This window comes from Bos taurus, chromosome 11 (assembly GCF_002263795.3).
Source record: "Bos taurus isolate L1 Dominette 01449 registration number 42190680 breed Hereford chromosome 11, ARS-UCD2.0, whole genome shotgun sequence".
In the NCBI taxonomy this organism is placed as follows: Eukaryota; Metazoa; Chordata; class Mammalia; order Artiodactyla; family Bovidae; genus Bos; species Bos taurus.
The window spans coordinates 69,900,820-69,914,076 of record NC_037338.1 but is presented as its reverse complement, the minus strand read 5'-3'; the positions used below and the strand labels follow the sequence as shown (position 1 = coordinate 69,914,076).

General features: G+C 40.4%; 1 long non-coding RNA gene across 1 annotated transcript in view; it reads right to left on the bottom strand.

Annotated features, from left to right (window-relative positions):
- Nucleotides 1-1,289: 1,289 nt before the first annotated feature.
- LOC132346602 (uncharacterized) overlaps nt 1,290-13,257 on the bottom strand; it is a 144,043-nt gene continuing 132,075 nt past the window's right edge. The window contains exons 2-3 of the long non-coding RNA XR_009496495.1: nt 4,021-4,124; nt 1,290-1,617 (exon numbers count right to left, since the gene is read on the bottom strand). This is a non-coding gene — a long non-coding RNA (uncharacterized lncRNA). The remainder of the gene's footprint in view (nt 1,618-4,020; nt 4,125-13,257) is intronic.

Sequence of the window (13,257 nt, the reverse complement as noted above, 5' to 3'; positions counted from 1 at the left end):
AATGGCGTGGCCCCCAATTTCCACACATTTCTACTCTGAAACACTGCAGATGCTAAAATAACAGAAATGCTAGTGTCCAGCAGGCCAGGTGTTAGAAATGTGCAGTCAGCCATGCCACAAGACTGAAAGATAATTCAGTGCAACTCTGTAAAGATGCCTGGCTGACTCCTGATTGGAGGGACAGCCATGTAAAGTGCTAGAATCTTGTGTGGCTCCACCTGAGCAGGGCTTTACAAAGACTAGGATTACCAGTGGCTTGTTACAGGGTCCACGGTGAGCTGCTGTATCTTAACATTCCACATGCAGTAGAGACTGGTGGCCTGGAATCAGATAATTGTGGTTTGCCTTATGAGCCCCAGCTTCTCCTTCCAAGATCTTCTGCCTCCTCTGACACTCGGGACCCCATGGTCTCACCTTATGTCTGCCCTCTAAGAAGCACAGGATTTATTGTTAAAAAGGACCCTGCGGGCCAGCTAATCAGGATACACACCTTGGTACTATTAAGGCAATCTTTCAACCTCTACTGGAACACTGTCCTGCCTGAGAGGTTGTAGGGGAAGGGTTCCTCAAACGACAGGGTCAGTAAACTATGGCCCATGGACCCAATCTGACCCGCCATCTGCTTTTGTAAATAGTATTTTATTGTCATACAGTCATGCTTACTATGTACTGTCTATGGCTGCTTTAACACTATAGTTGCAGAGTTGAGTAACTATGACAAAGACTGCATTGCCCATAAAGCCTAGAATTAGTTAATTAATTAGTTAATTAATACTGTCTGTCCCTCTACTGAAAAGTTTTCCAAATCCTGCTTTTAATGAAATGGATGGGGGTTTTCTTACATTACCCTGAAGTCTGCAATCTGCCCTGTTGGCCGTCATTCTCCCCTGGAGTACCATGGGAGGCTAAGTCCTCCTTCATCAGACAGCTCACTCCTGTCCTCCATCAGACAATCCTTTGGTATATATAATCAATATTGTGGTTTGCTCTTGGTTCTCTCTTCCCTGAGATGGAAACCCCTGTCCTATTCACTCACTGCTTGTATTTTAGAAGGGAGCCAGTGCACACCCCTGCCTGATCAAGCTCTGCCTTCTAAGGAAGCTCTGTATTTCTCATGCCCACTCCTACCTCTCAGCTACCTCTGCCCCAGAAATCTTTGGCTTCTTAGACTTACATACTTAAACATATACTGTTACATATTACTTGTACTTATTCAGCCATCAGTTCCCTTTACAAAGAGCCTGTCTGGTGAGGTTTGCTTTGTCTATTAATCAATTTGTAGCCCCCAGCCAAGCGGATAAGGTAACAACAAAATGTAGAAAAGAAGGGAAAAATGCTTCAGCTCAGTTTGGCTGGATATGAGAGTCAATGACTGCTATAGAAAAAAAGGCCTTATAGACCAATTCTTTTCTTTGAAGATGAGTGGGCTGAGGCCCAGACAGCTTATGGAACTTACCAAGGTCACAAAACTGAGCAGTGGTGGAATTTAGATGAAAGCACAGGTGTTCTGACTCCAGGACCATTCTTGACACTGTCACTTTTATTTCTGTCTCTCCATATGATTAATTTCCTTAGATCCATAGTAAAAAATGCTTTGGGTATCTCAATGAACATAACCTGGGAGAGGAGAAGATCTGTTTTAGGCCATATTACCCTATATCCAAAGATTCCCCTTTATCCCACTTCCCCCAAACTCTCTGAGTCAGGCCTGGGACATTCAGGAAAAAAAAAAAAAAAACCAACATTTACATAATTGATATAATTTACTGAGCACTTATTATGTACCAAGAAGTCTCACAACTTCTTTTACACTCATCATCTCATTTAATCCTTACAACAAAAAGAAATTATTATCCACATTGTATGACTCAGAAAACCGGCTTTTAAAATAACAGCTGAGTGGCCATTTGCTGGAACCGGGAGCCCACAGTCAGAAAATCTGACTCCAGAGCTGGAGCCCCACAGCCCCCATGCTCTGTTCCTCCCGCTGTCTAAGCCTCAGTGGAGCTTGTTTGCTGCATGGCACAGAGCGAAGTCTTTTCACAGAGATAGACATGAGCCTAAGAGGCACTGCTTGATTGTCCTTTCCCTAATACTCTTCTTTACTTTCTCTTCTTCCATTTTCATATTCAATCAAGCAATGATTTTTTTGTTCAATCAGCAAAGATCTATAATGGGCCCATTACAAATCTACATTTCCTCTTCCTGTTTCTCCTCTTATTTTCCTCTCATTTAATTTTTTCTTCTCCCTTTTATGGCTTACATCTACCTAAAGCACCCAAAGGTATTCTTAGCTCAGACAAAGCTTGAAGGAATAAGTGTTTGCTTTCCTTTGGATCCTACTCTGTTAAAGGCACAGATGATGCTATTCAATCTACCTCCTCCAGCAGGCACCTGACCCTGACTTAGAAAGGGACAAACTTGTACCCTGAATTCAGTTCTGCTCGTATTAAACCTTCCTACATCACACACTATAAGTGATGCTAGAATCAAAAAGAAAAATATAGTCCATGCCCTCCTGGAGTTTATTGCCTGGTAGGGTTCAGGGAAAATTCCAGGCAAAGAAAAATGCTTAATCTGAGTAGTTTAGGATCATTAAGATGCATCCACACCCAAGAAGAAAAAGAAGGTGTGGGTTCATGTAGAAGATCTGATATGCATGGATGCTTAGTCTGGGGTCCACTGAAGATAGAGGAATCCCTTGAGTCTATTCTTAGGGTAAGACTGAGTCCTTTACTCATATAACAGCCATGATTCAACAAGCGCTTACACTGTATTTTATGCCTTTTAAATGTTATCTCACTAATTCTTTACAACAAACTGCTAGGTAGGTAGTTTTAGCCCCATCGCCAGTATTCTTGCCTGGAAAATCCCATGGAGAGAGGAGCCTGATGGGCTACTGCCCATGGGGTCACAAAGAGTCAGACACGAGTGAGCACACACGTGCAGGCATAGATTACTGGAGCTTAGAGAAACTTAAGTTCCTTGCCCAAGCTTGGGCAGATAATAAGTGACTCAGGTGAAACTGGGAAAGTGCTTATTCTGATTTTCAAGTTCATGCTCCTGATCTCTACATACACTTCTGCTCTTCCTGGAAAAGTGTGAGCTTCTCTCTTCCAACCTGAGACATGCTCACCCATCATTCACTGGGAGCTTTTATAAGAGGTGAAGTTGGGGGTGAATATGCTCAAAAGGGTTACATGAACCCCGAACGCAAACTGCCAGGAACAGCATGGGCAACTGTGCCTTCCCACTGGCATCTGCCTCCAGAGGTACTTGGTGGCACAGTAAGAAAGGCACATGGTTTTAAAGGGCAAGGTACCGGGTTTGTGTGCTCTCTCTCTGCCACACTTTGCAAAGTTAGCATTTTTGCAGGGCCCCTTAGACTGACTCTTGGGGCCTGTGTCTCTCACCCCACCACTGCTAGGCCCCTGCCTTACACCTCAATGTCTGAATGCTTGCTAAAGCAAAAGGTAGCTCTGAAGCCCCTCAGGGCTCTTAGGACCCCTAGGCTCCAGACACCACTGAAGACCGGCTCCAGCACAATCTTGGCTTGGAAATTATCAACTGCTTTTGTACTGACATGGGCAGTGATGGATAAGTTTTACTCCTTCTTCCAGATTCTTTACTGAACTTTAAGTATCCAGTACTTAAAAAAAAAAAAAAAAGTCAGCAGGTTTGCAATAATTAAACAAAGCCCTGCAGGCTGAGCTGATCCAAAGCCCATGTCCAGATCATGGGTAAGCTGCAAGTTGGAGCCTGTGTTTGCACCTCCCTTTAGGGCCAACTGCTGGAGCCTAGCTATGTGGGGCTGAGAACCAGGTGCAAGATGGGGAAACCAGGCTTCCTTAGAACAGAAGCTAGTTTCTAAGACTAAAAGAGTCATGTGAGGCCAATAAACCCTGGCTTGTTTTCCTCTAAAGGCCCCCAGGGTATTAGTTATAATCAGTACAACCTTTTTAAACCAAACTGTTCACCAATCTTATATATGAGCAGAGTTAAGCTCCAGGAGACAGTTACCTGTGGCAGGTATCCAACACTTGAGAGCGCAGAAGAGTCTAAAGTCAGAAGAATTGGATGAAGTGATGCCTCAGTCACTTGCTGGTTGTGGAACCCAGGAACACCTATAAGGTGAACAAAAGATTCTGAGAATCCACTGAGTTAATCTATGGAGGGGGCAGACAAATAGTAGGTGTTTAATCCCCTTTGGTGAAGACTTGTTTGTTTAGATGTCAGATTCTCTTTTATGTTCAGAAAACTTCAGAACACATTTATTATACTGTAATTATTACTTCATAACTCCCTTTCCCCATTTGATTTAGAACCCCTTAAGAAGAAACATTCACCAAATGTTTGCTGAATTTGTGAATAAAAAGATGGAATTTAGAAAGACGATAATGACAATCCTACATGCAAGGCAGCAAAAGAGACACAGATACGAAGAACAGACTTTTGGACTATGTGGGAGAAGGCAAGGGTGGAATGATATAAGAGAAGAGCATTGAAATATGAATGTTACCATATGTAAAGTATATGACCAGTGCAAGTTTGATGCATGAAGCAGGGCACTCAAAAGCCAGTGCTCTGGGACATCCCAGACGGATAGGGTGGGGAAGGAGGTGGGAGGGGGAGTTCAGGATGCAGGACACATGTTCACTCATGGCTGATTCATGTCGATGTATGGCAAAAACCACAATATTGTAAAGTAATTATCCTCCAATTAAAATCCATAATTTTTTTAAAATTGTCTATTACTCCTTCCAATTCTGCCACTTTTATGTATTTTGGAGCTCTGTTGTTAGGTGTTTATAATTGTAGTATTTTCCTAATGTATTTACCCTTGTATAATTATGAAATTTCCCAGAAACCTAATTTGTCTGATATTATTCATAGCCACTCCAGTTCTCTTTGGTTATAGTTTGCACGATACATTCTTTACATCTTGTGTTTTTGAATCTAAGGTGGCTCTCTTGTAAGTGTCATAGAGTTGAATCTTACTCTTTAAATCCAATCTGATATCCTCTGCCTTTTAAGTGGAGTTTTTCATCTAGTTATATCTAATGCAATTATTGATATATTTGTATTTATATCTACCACTTTGCTATTTTTATCTCTACATCTTTTGTCTTCTTTTGTTTCTCTATTCCACCTTTAGTGGATTTTATATTAAACAAGTAATTTTTGTCTACCATTTTAGTTGCTCAATTTATTTTTCAGCTATACTTTTTTCAGTTATTTTCTTTGTGGTCACTCTAACGGTAGTATTATATTTCTTTAATTTACCATAATCTAGTTCAAGTTAATACTATCTTAACTCCAGGAAAATGTAACAAGTTTGCTTCAACAGAGTTTAATTTTCTCTACTCTTCTTTACACTTTATACACACGTTTACCATTTCTGGCACTCTTCATTTCTTCCTATATACTCAATTAACATCAAGTATCATTGTCTTTCACTCCTAAGAGCTTTCCTCTGAATTCCTTGCAGGAAAGGTGTGTTAGCAATAAACTCTCTGTTTTTGCTTATCTGGGAAAATCTTCATTTTTGTCTTCATATTGAAAGGATAGTATTGCTGTATAGATTATTCTTGGTTTATACTTATTTCTTCTCTTAATACTTTTGTGTTATGTCATTATACCTTATGACCTTCATTTTTATGTTAGATATTAGATTATTATTCCCTTGTATACGATGAGCAATTTTTCCCTTATTGCTTACAAGATGGTCTTTGTCTTTGAATTTTATTACTGAATACGTTGTGTTGAGATATGACCCTCTTTGTGTTTATTCTACTTGGGATTACTTTGGCCTCTTGGATCCGTAAATTCATCACTAAAATCCAATTTGGGAAGTTTTCAATTATTATTTCATAAATGTTTGTTCCACTCTTTCCTCTCTTCTTATTTTGGGATCCCCTTTACAGATAAGTTGGTATATTTCATATTGTCACAGAGGTATCTAAGGCTCCATTAATTTCTCTTTAGCCTAGATAACTTCATTAAATGATTTACTTCATTGATCCATTCTTCTATTTCATCTCTGCTCTTGAGCAAACATAGTGATTTTTTAAATTATTGTATTTTTCAATCCAATTCCATTTGGTTCTTTTTATTGTTTTCTCTATTTGAAATTTTTACTTGCTGAGTCACTGTCATTTATTTTTACTTGCTGAGTCACTTATTTTCCTTTATTTTTTTGAATGTATTTATAATAGCTCTTTAAGATTCTGTTTGCTAAACTAACATTCTGGGCCCATTCAGAATCCATTTCTATCGGCTTCTTCTTTTCTTGAGTATGGATCATCCTTTCCTGTTTCTTTGCACACCTCATTAAAAAAATATGTAGATAGTATTTTATAACAACTCTCAATTCTGATTTTTTTCCCTGAGGAATGATTTTCTTTTGTTTTTAGCAAAAGCAGTTAACATGCCTTGAGTTGAGCTGCAAAATTCCTCTTTGCCATGGTGAACACACACTAATATCTCTCATCAGTTTTTTATTCCTCATTTTTTAACCTGGCTTTCTATGGCTTATATAGATTGAGGGCAACCAACAATTTGAGTAGAGTTTGCTCTCAAACACTCTGATCTCTTAACAGTGTCCACCCACCCCTCTGCGAATTTATCTATCTATGGGCTAGGGCGAATTCAACATTCAGCCAGTTCTCAAGTCTGCCTTGACTTTCACTTTCCACTGGACTCTCCTGAGACTCTCCTTAGTCTACACCTAGTTTCACGGTGAGTCAAGGGTAGGTGGAGAGCTTACCGAGCCCTTCGAACTGTGGACTCTCATTTCCAGAATTTCCTTCTTAAATATCTGATGATCCACCATTTGTTCAGACTATCTCTGCAACCACAAAATACCTAAGTTAGTAGAGTTACAGGTTTCCACAGTTCATTTTATACTGAATTCTGTACTTTTACTGAAAATACCCAGATTTCCTACCCTCTGCTCCTTATTAAGTTCACTCTCTCTGGCAGCAAAACTGCTTGTTCTTACTGGCCAATTCTCCAATGGCAAAACCACAATTCTTGCCAACAGATCTATGTGGGGAGGTGGGGATGACGGTGGAAAGATGATAGCAATCCTGGAATACAGGTTGCAGACTCTAATGTTTTCATCCAAATCTCTTGCAGTTTTCCACAAATAAATGCACCTCAAGTTCTGTCTGCCTTTGGTCAATCTTTAGATTCCAAAAATTATTTTTCTTAAACTTCTTTTTCAATTTTATACTTATTTTGAGGGGGAAAAGATATGTCGATTTCTTGATGCTACCATAGCCAGAAGTTCTGCTCTCCCTTTGAACCATCTTTAGTTTATTAATACATACTGTATGAATCTAATTTTATCTTTCACTATATGGCTATCCAATTGCCTCATATTATTCATTAAAATAGCTATCTTTTCCCCAGTGATTTTAGATGCCACATTTATCATGTATATTAAATTTCTGTACATATTTGGTCTGCTTCTGGATTTTCTATTTTATTCCACTGGTCTATATATGTTCCAGTACTATTCTAATTATAGAGACTTTGTCGTGTGTTTAATATCTAATAAGCCTGGTTCCTTCTCTCTTCTCTTCTCACTACACACACACACAGCTCTTCTTTCATGTTTATTTTTTACATAAACTTTCAGGATCAGCTTGTCTAGCTACAGAAAAAAAAAAAAGTACGTTAGCATTTTTGTTGTAGTTACGTCAAATTTATATGTTAACTTAAAGAGAACCAACATAGTATACTGATGATATTGAGATATTTATCCAAGAACAAAGGATGTGTTTCTACTTGCTCCAATCTACTTTTTTGTCCCTCAGAAGTGTTTCATGTTTTTTTTCATATAACATTTGCACATATCTTTTTAAGCTTATTCCAAAAGAATATATCTTTTTTTGTTGTCCTAATCACATTTAAAATTCTAATAACATTGATCTTTAGCCTCAAATCAAAACTCATCCATGATGTGATTTAAAAAAAAGAAAAATATGGACCTCAGAGTCAGCTAAACTGGAATTCAAATTCTGACCCTTTCTCTTCTTTACCATGTGACCTTAAATAAGTTATAACCTTTCTGAGCCTCAGATTCTTTACCTATAAAATGGAGATGATGAAATCTACCCTCTAAAGGATATTGTGAGGGTGAAATAAAATAGTCCATATAAACTGCACATAAACTTGTCACCACCACCCACCTTTGCTTGGACTTTGAGCTTTCATTTCCTTGTTGCTTATCCTCACAGCAACATCTGCTGGATCTCTTATCGATGCTTTATCAATAAATTGGTGGGGTTAGAACTGGTATGTAAACAATGAAGCACATGTATTTTTTTAATATTTTGTATCAGAAACTATTCAAAGGGTGCAATGTTTGCTTTTCAGTTTTCCTAATAATTATCTAACACCCACTTTAGGATTATTTCATTGGCAATATTTTGAGGAATAGAAATAAAATTCAGATCCAAAAACATAATCTCCCTCGTCTTAATTTCAAGCTCTACAAGGAGGTAGGGAAGAAATCCCATCAAATTTCCAACAACATTTCAAAGTGTCCTGTAGCCCAGGATTTATTCATGACTCTCCATTCCCTAACTATTTCATCCCTCAAGCTCTGTTCATTCTTGTCTCTATTTTCACTCTGCACAGCTGAAGTAATCACACTTAATGCCAGATGAGGTGCTTTGAGATCTAAGACAAAAGGCTTGGACCCCCAAACATGGAGTTTACGACCGCTTGACAGTATATATCTCTGAACCTTTATTCAGCTCTGAACATCTCTGTAATCTTGCTCCCTTTCAAAGCGGGAAGCTAGGGTATACTGCCTTAAAGACACCAAATGTCCTATTTTCAGAAAACAGCCTGCTCATTTCTGAGGCAGCCCCTGGCTGCTGCTCTGGATTCCCTGAGCCAAACAGAACCTCCCAGAGCAGCTGGGAGAGGCAGGTGCTTCCTGACTCCTCCAGATTCACATCTGGAGTGTGAATATTTGAAGTCCCATTCTTTGAGACCTCCTCTCTCTACTATCAACTGGAAACAACAGCTACCGCCACCTATTCACTATTCACTATTACCTTTGACCCCCAAGCCCCAGAACTGGCAATAAAAGGGGCATGGTTTCCCCTCAGTGGTGGTTTTCATATTTTTCTTTTTTTGGCAGTGGAATCCTCATTTTAAATTCAAATTTTTTCTGATATCCAGGCTACATGACAAATAGTAGTGAAGCAGTTCTAGATATGGCAGAAAGCTAAGAGGAACTAAAGAGCTTCTTGATGAAGGTTAAAGAAAAGAGCGAAAAAGCTGGCTTAAAACTCAACATTCCAAAAACTAAGATCATGGCATCAGGGTCCATCACTTTATAGCAAATAGATGGGGAAACAGTGACAGACTTTATTTTGTTGGGCTCCAAAATCACTGTAGATGGTGACTACTGCCATGAAATTAAAAGACGCCTGCTCCTTAGAAGAAAAGTTATGGCCAACCTAAACAGTATATTAAAAAGCAGAGACACTACTTTGCTGACAAAGGTCAGTCAAAGCTATGGTTTTTCTAGTAGTCATGTATGGATGTGAGAGTTGGACTGTAAAGAAGTCTGAGTGTCAAAGAATTGATGTTTTTGAACTGTGGTGTTGGAGAAGACTCTTGAAGAGTCCCATGAACTGCAAGGAGATCCAACCAGTCCATCCTAAAGGAAATCAGTCCTGAATATTCATTGGAAGGACTGATGCTAACCTTAAGCTCCAATACTTTGGCCACCTGATGCAAAGAACTGACTCATTAGAAAAGACCCTGATGCTGGGAAATATTGAAGGCAGGAGGAGAAGGGGACGACAGAGGATGAGATGGTTGGATGGCATCACCGACTTAGTGAACAAGAGTTTGAGCAGGTGCCGGGAGATGGTGAAGGACAAGGATCCCTGGCGTACTGCAGTCCATGGAGTCGCAAAAAGAAAGACACATCTAAGTGACTGAACAAAAACAACTAAGTTCTAGATAAGGGGGGATTGCAGATGAAGGACCCTGCTTATTTACCACCACTCCCCGCCCCCAGTCCTCTCTATGCTCACATTCCAAGGAAAAGTCACAGTCACAGAACCCTGGGTTTCCTTGCAAAATAATATGAAACTAATCGGACAGGAGGAAATATTTACCTCTACAAATGAGATTTAAAAAGAAAAAGGGAGATTGTAGCACCAGATGACATTCCTAAAAAAATAGTGCAAAGTAGCATTTAAACTTGAGGGATTCCCAGGTGGTGCTAGTGGTAAAGAACCCACTGGCCAATGCAGGAGAGGCAAGAGATGCGGGTTTGATCCCTGGGTCAGGAAGATTCCCCTGGAGGAGGGCATGGCAACCCACTCTAGTATTCTTGCCTGGAGCAAGAGAATTCCATGGACAGAGGAGCCTGGCAGGCTACAGTCATAGGGTCGCACAGAGTTGGACACAACTGAAGCGACTTACCAAGCACGCACAGCCAGTGCATACACTGGGAAGTCAAGCCACTTGGGCTACACAATCCCCCTGCTAGTGAATGACAGTGGCAGGTTACTTAGGTTCTTCAGCCTTCAGTTCCTTCTTCAGGTAACAGTTAATGATATTGGTCCATTCCCTTACATCTTTCTAAGCAGTCACTGCAAAAGTCTTTCCTCCTCCAATAGTATTCTATGAGTATTAACGAGTATTCATTTTGATGACAAAATGTCTTTGCTGTTTTACAACATTTTGTATAAGCCAAAGGTAATCCCAATTATATGTATATTTAAAATAATTATTCACCACATAGTTACTCTTCTTTATTGGAGTCTAAACTTGCATGTGCAAGGTGTCTGTATTTTACAGCTTTCTATATGATGCATTTATTCCCTCTGCTTTGCAATATATTCCCACTAAAACTTGTTCAAGGTAAGTCTGACATTTTTAAGGCATGATTTTTAAGGGGTATCTGTGTGCAAATTATATTAGCACTTCCAAATTAAATTGTTTTTATTTTAATGCATAGTGTCAAACAGATAAATACCTAATTTGTATTCTCGGGGGTAGAAAGAATGGTATTAAAACTATCAATATAATAACAGGCTTAAAATCTTAAGTTCAAGGAAAGTTATGAATATATGTTGGGATTTTATCTCATAAAACCATTTTCATCTTAAAGTTAGTCTTGGAATATCTGGATCAAATAAAATAACATCAGCACCCCCCCCCACACACACAGAGTAGACAGCCTATAGGCAGAAGATAGAAGGAGATAAGGAAAGAAAACCAGCCCTATTTTACCATTCTCCTTTCTTCTTATCTTGTTTTCCCTCTGTAAGTTTTGCCAACCTTGTTCCTTGACTCTGTGTTATGATATTCATTTTTATGACTGTTTACAATTTACAAAACACTTTCGCACTCATCTCACTTGATTTTAGTCTCACAAGAATCGAAGCATATCTGGAGGACAGTTCTTTTTGTACCCATTCTTCAGAGGATGAAACAGGTTCCATGGAGTAACTGATTACCCAAGCTGCCAGATTGCTTTTCTTACTCCCCAACCAGTCTTCCCAGCACTCGTATCGTGTCAGGCGCACATCCCAGCCTAGCCACCTTCTAGGGTTTCCCTGAGGACCTTCCCCAGGAGCAGATGAGACCTCTGGTGAAGGTGCCTGGAGCAGGTGACTCCCTTAGAAAAAGCACTGATTACAGACCTAAATTCTAGTTCTAGTCTTGGCCCTGCCTGACTCATTTAGCAACATCAGGCCCTTCGCTCATCTTGTCTAGGCCTCAGTTTCCCCATCTATAAATTAATGAGAGCCAGAGCCACTACCACTGCTCTGAGGTGCTAGGAGCTGGCCCAGTACATGCCCCCATGGAGCCTGCTGGAGCAGCTAAGACTAAGAAGAGGGGCGGTGTGCAATGAGCACAGATGTGAGGAGCAGCTGTTCCTCCAGCTCCTGTTCCCAGCCCCAAGGGTCTGTTCCCCCCTCCTCCTGACCCCGCAGGATGGAGTCCACTGCATTCTATGCTCATTAAATGTTTATCTGGGTAAAGCTTCAAGGCCTGGATTAGGCAGTTCCTGGCTGGGAAAACCTGCACCACTAACAAGGGACAGCCAAGCAGGGGCTGGGGGTGGGGTGGATTAAGAAGTCATCCTGGATCCAGCATTAGAGCAGCAGCCCTAGGAGAATAAAGAGGAGGCTGAGGATTGTGGACACCCTGAGTTAGGAAATGGGGCAGGAGAGGGTCTCTGCACTTGGTGTAAGCTTTCAAATGTGCTTCTGAGGCTTTACAGAAGCGAGGTTCACCACATCCAGGGAGGGAGAGCCACCTGCCAGGAGGCCCCCTCCATTTTCATAATGGCTAGAAGATCAAGCCTAGAGACAGGAGGCGTCTGCAGGGTTCAGTGGGCCTGGTGATAGAGCTGGAAGAGTTGCCAGTCTGCTGTAGGGAGCCCGAGTCTTTGGAAGATTCTCACTGTCAACTGTCTAAAGTGTTTTAATAGGGTAATAATACTGTTGGTGATAGCTGGCATTGGTGAATACTAAGCACTGCACTGCTAAACCATGTGCATGCAGTATTTCATTTAATATTCAAAATGATTCTAGAAAGGAAGGACAGTGAGAACCTGAGGCTCACCTATGCAAGTTGACACAGCCTATCATTATGTGACAGCAAAGCTTTAACTAGGGCTGGGGTCTGACTTTAGAGTCTATACTCCTAAGCAGCCTGCTGTTCTGAACTGACTCTCAGACATGAACAGACTACTAAATTATATCTGAGGGCTCTTTTAAGGAGAATGACAAAAATGCATCTATTAAGCCCCGACTTTGTGCTAGGCATTTTACATTTATTACCTTGTATTCCTCATGACAGTCCTGTGAGGTAGGTACTCTTACCTCCAGTTTACAGATTAGAAAGCTGTGACTCATGGATGGTAAATGATTCACTCAAGTTATGAAACTGGAAGTCAAACTCACGTCTGTCTGACTCTAGAGTCTATCCCCTTTCCATGAGGCTCATCTGGATGTTTTTATTCGGGATTCTCACTCAACTTCAGGGGCTCCTCATTAGAAAGAGAAGCCTCCCCTGGAGAAGCTACAGGATTACAGGGGGAAAGAACTGGAAGTTCAGGCTGGGAAGTATCATTCTAGAGAGGTTTCTTCAAATCTCCAGATCCTGGGAGTTACTGACGTGCATTTTGAAAATCTGGTTTCCAGAGCACACTGAGATATAAAGTTACATATTTTTGAAAAGTCTTTCAGGGGAAAACATCAGGCCAAG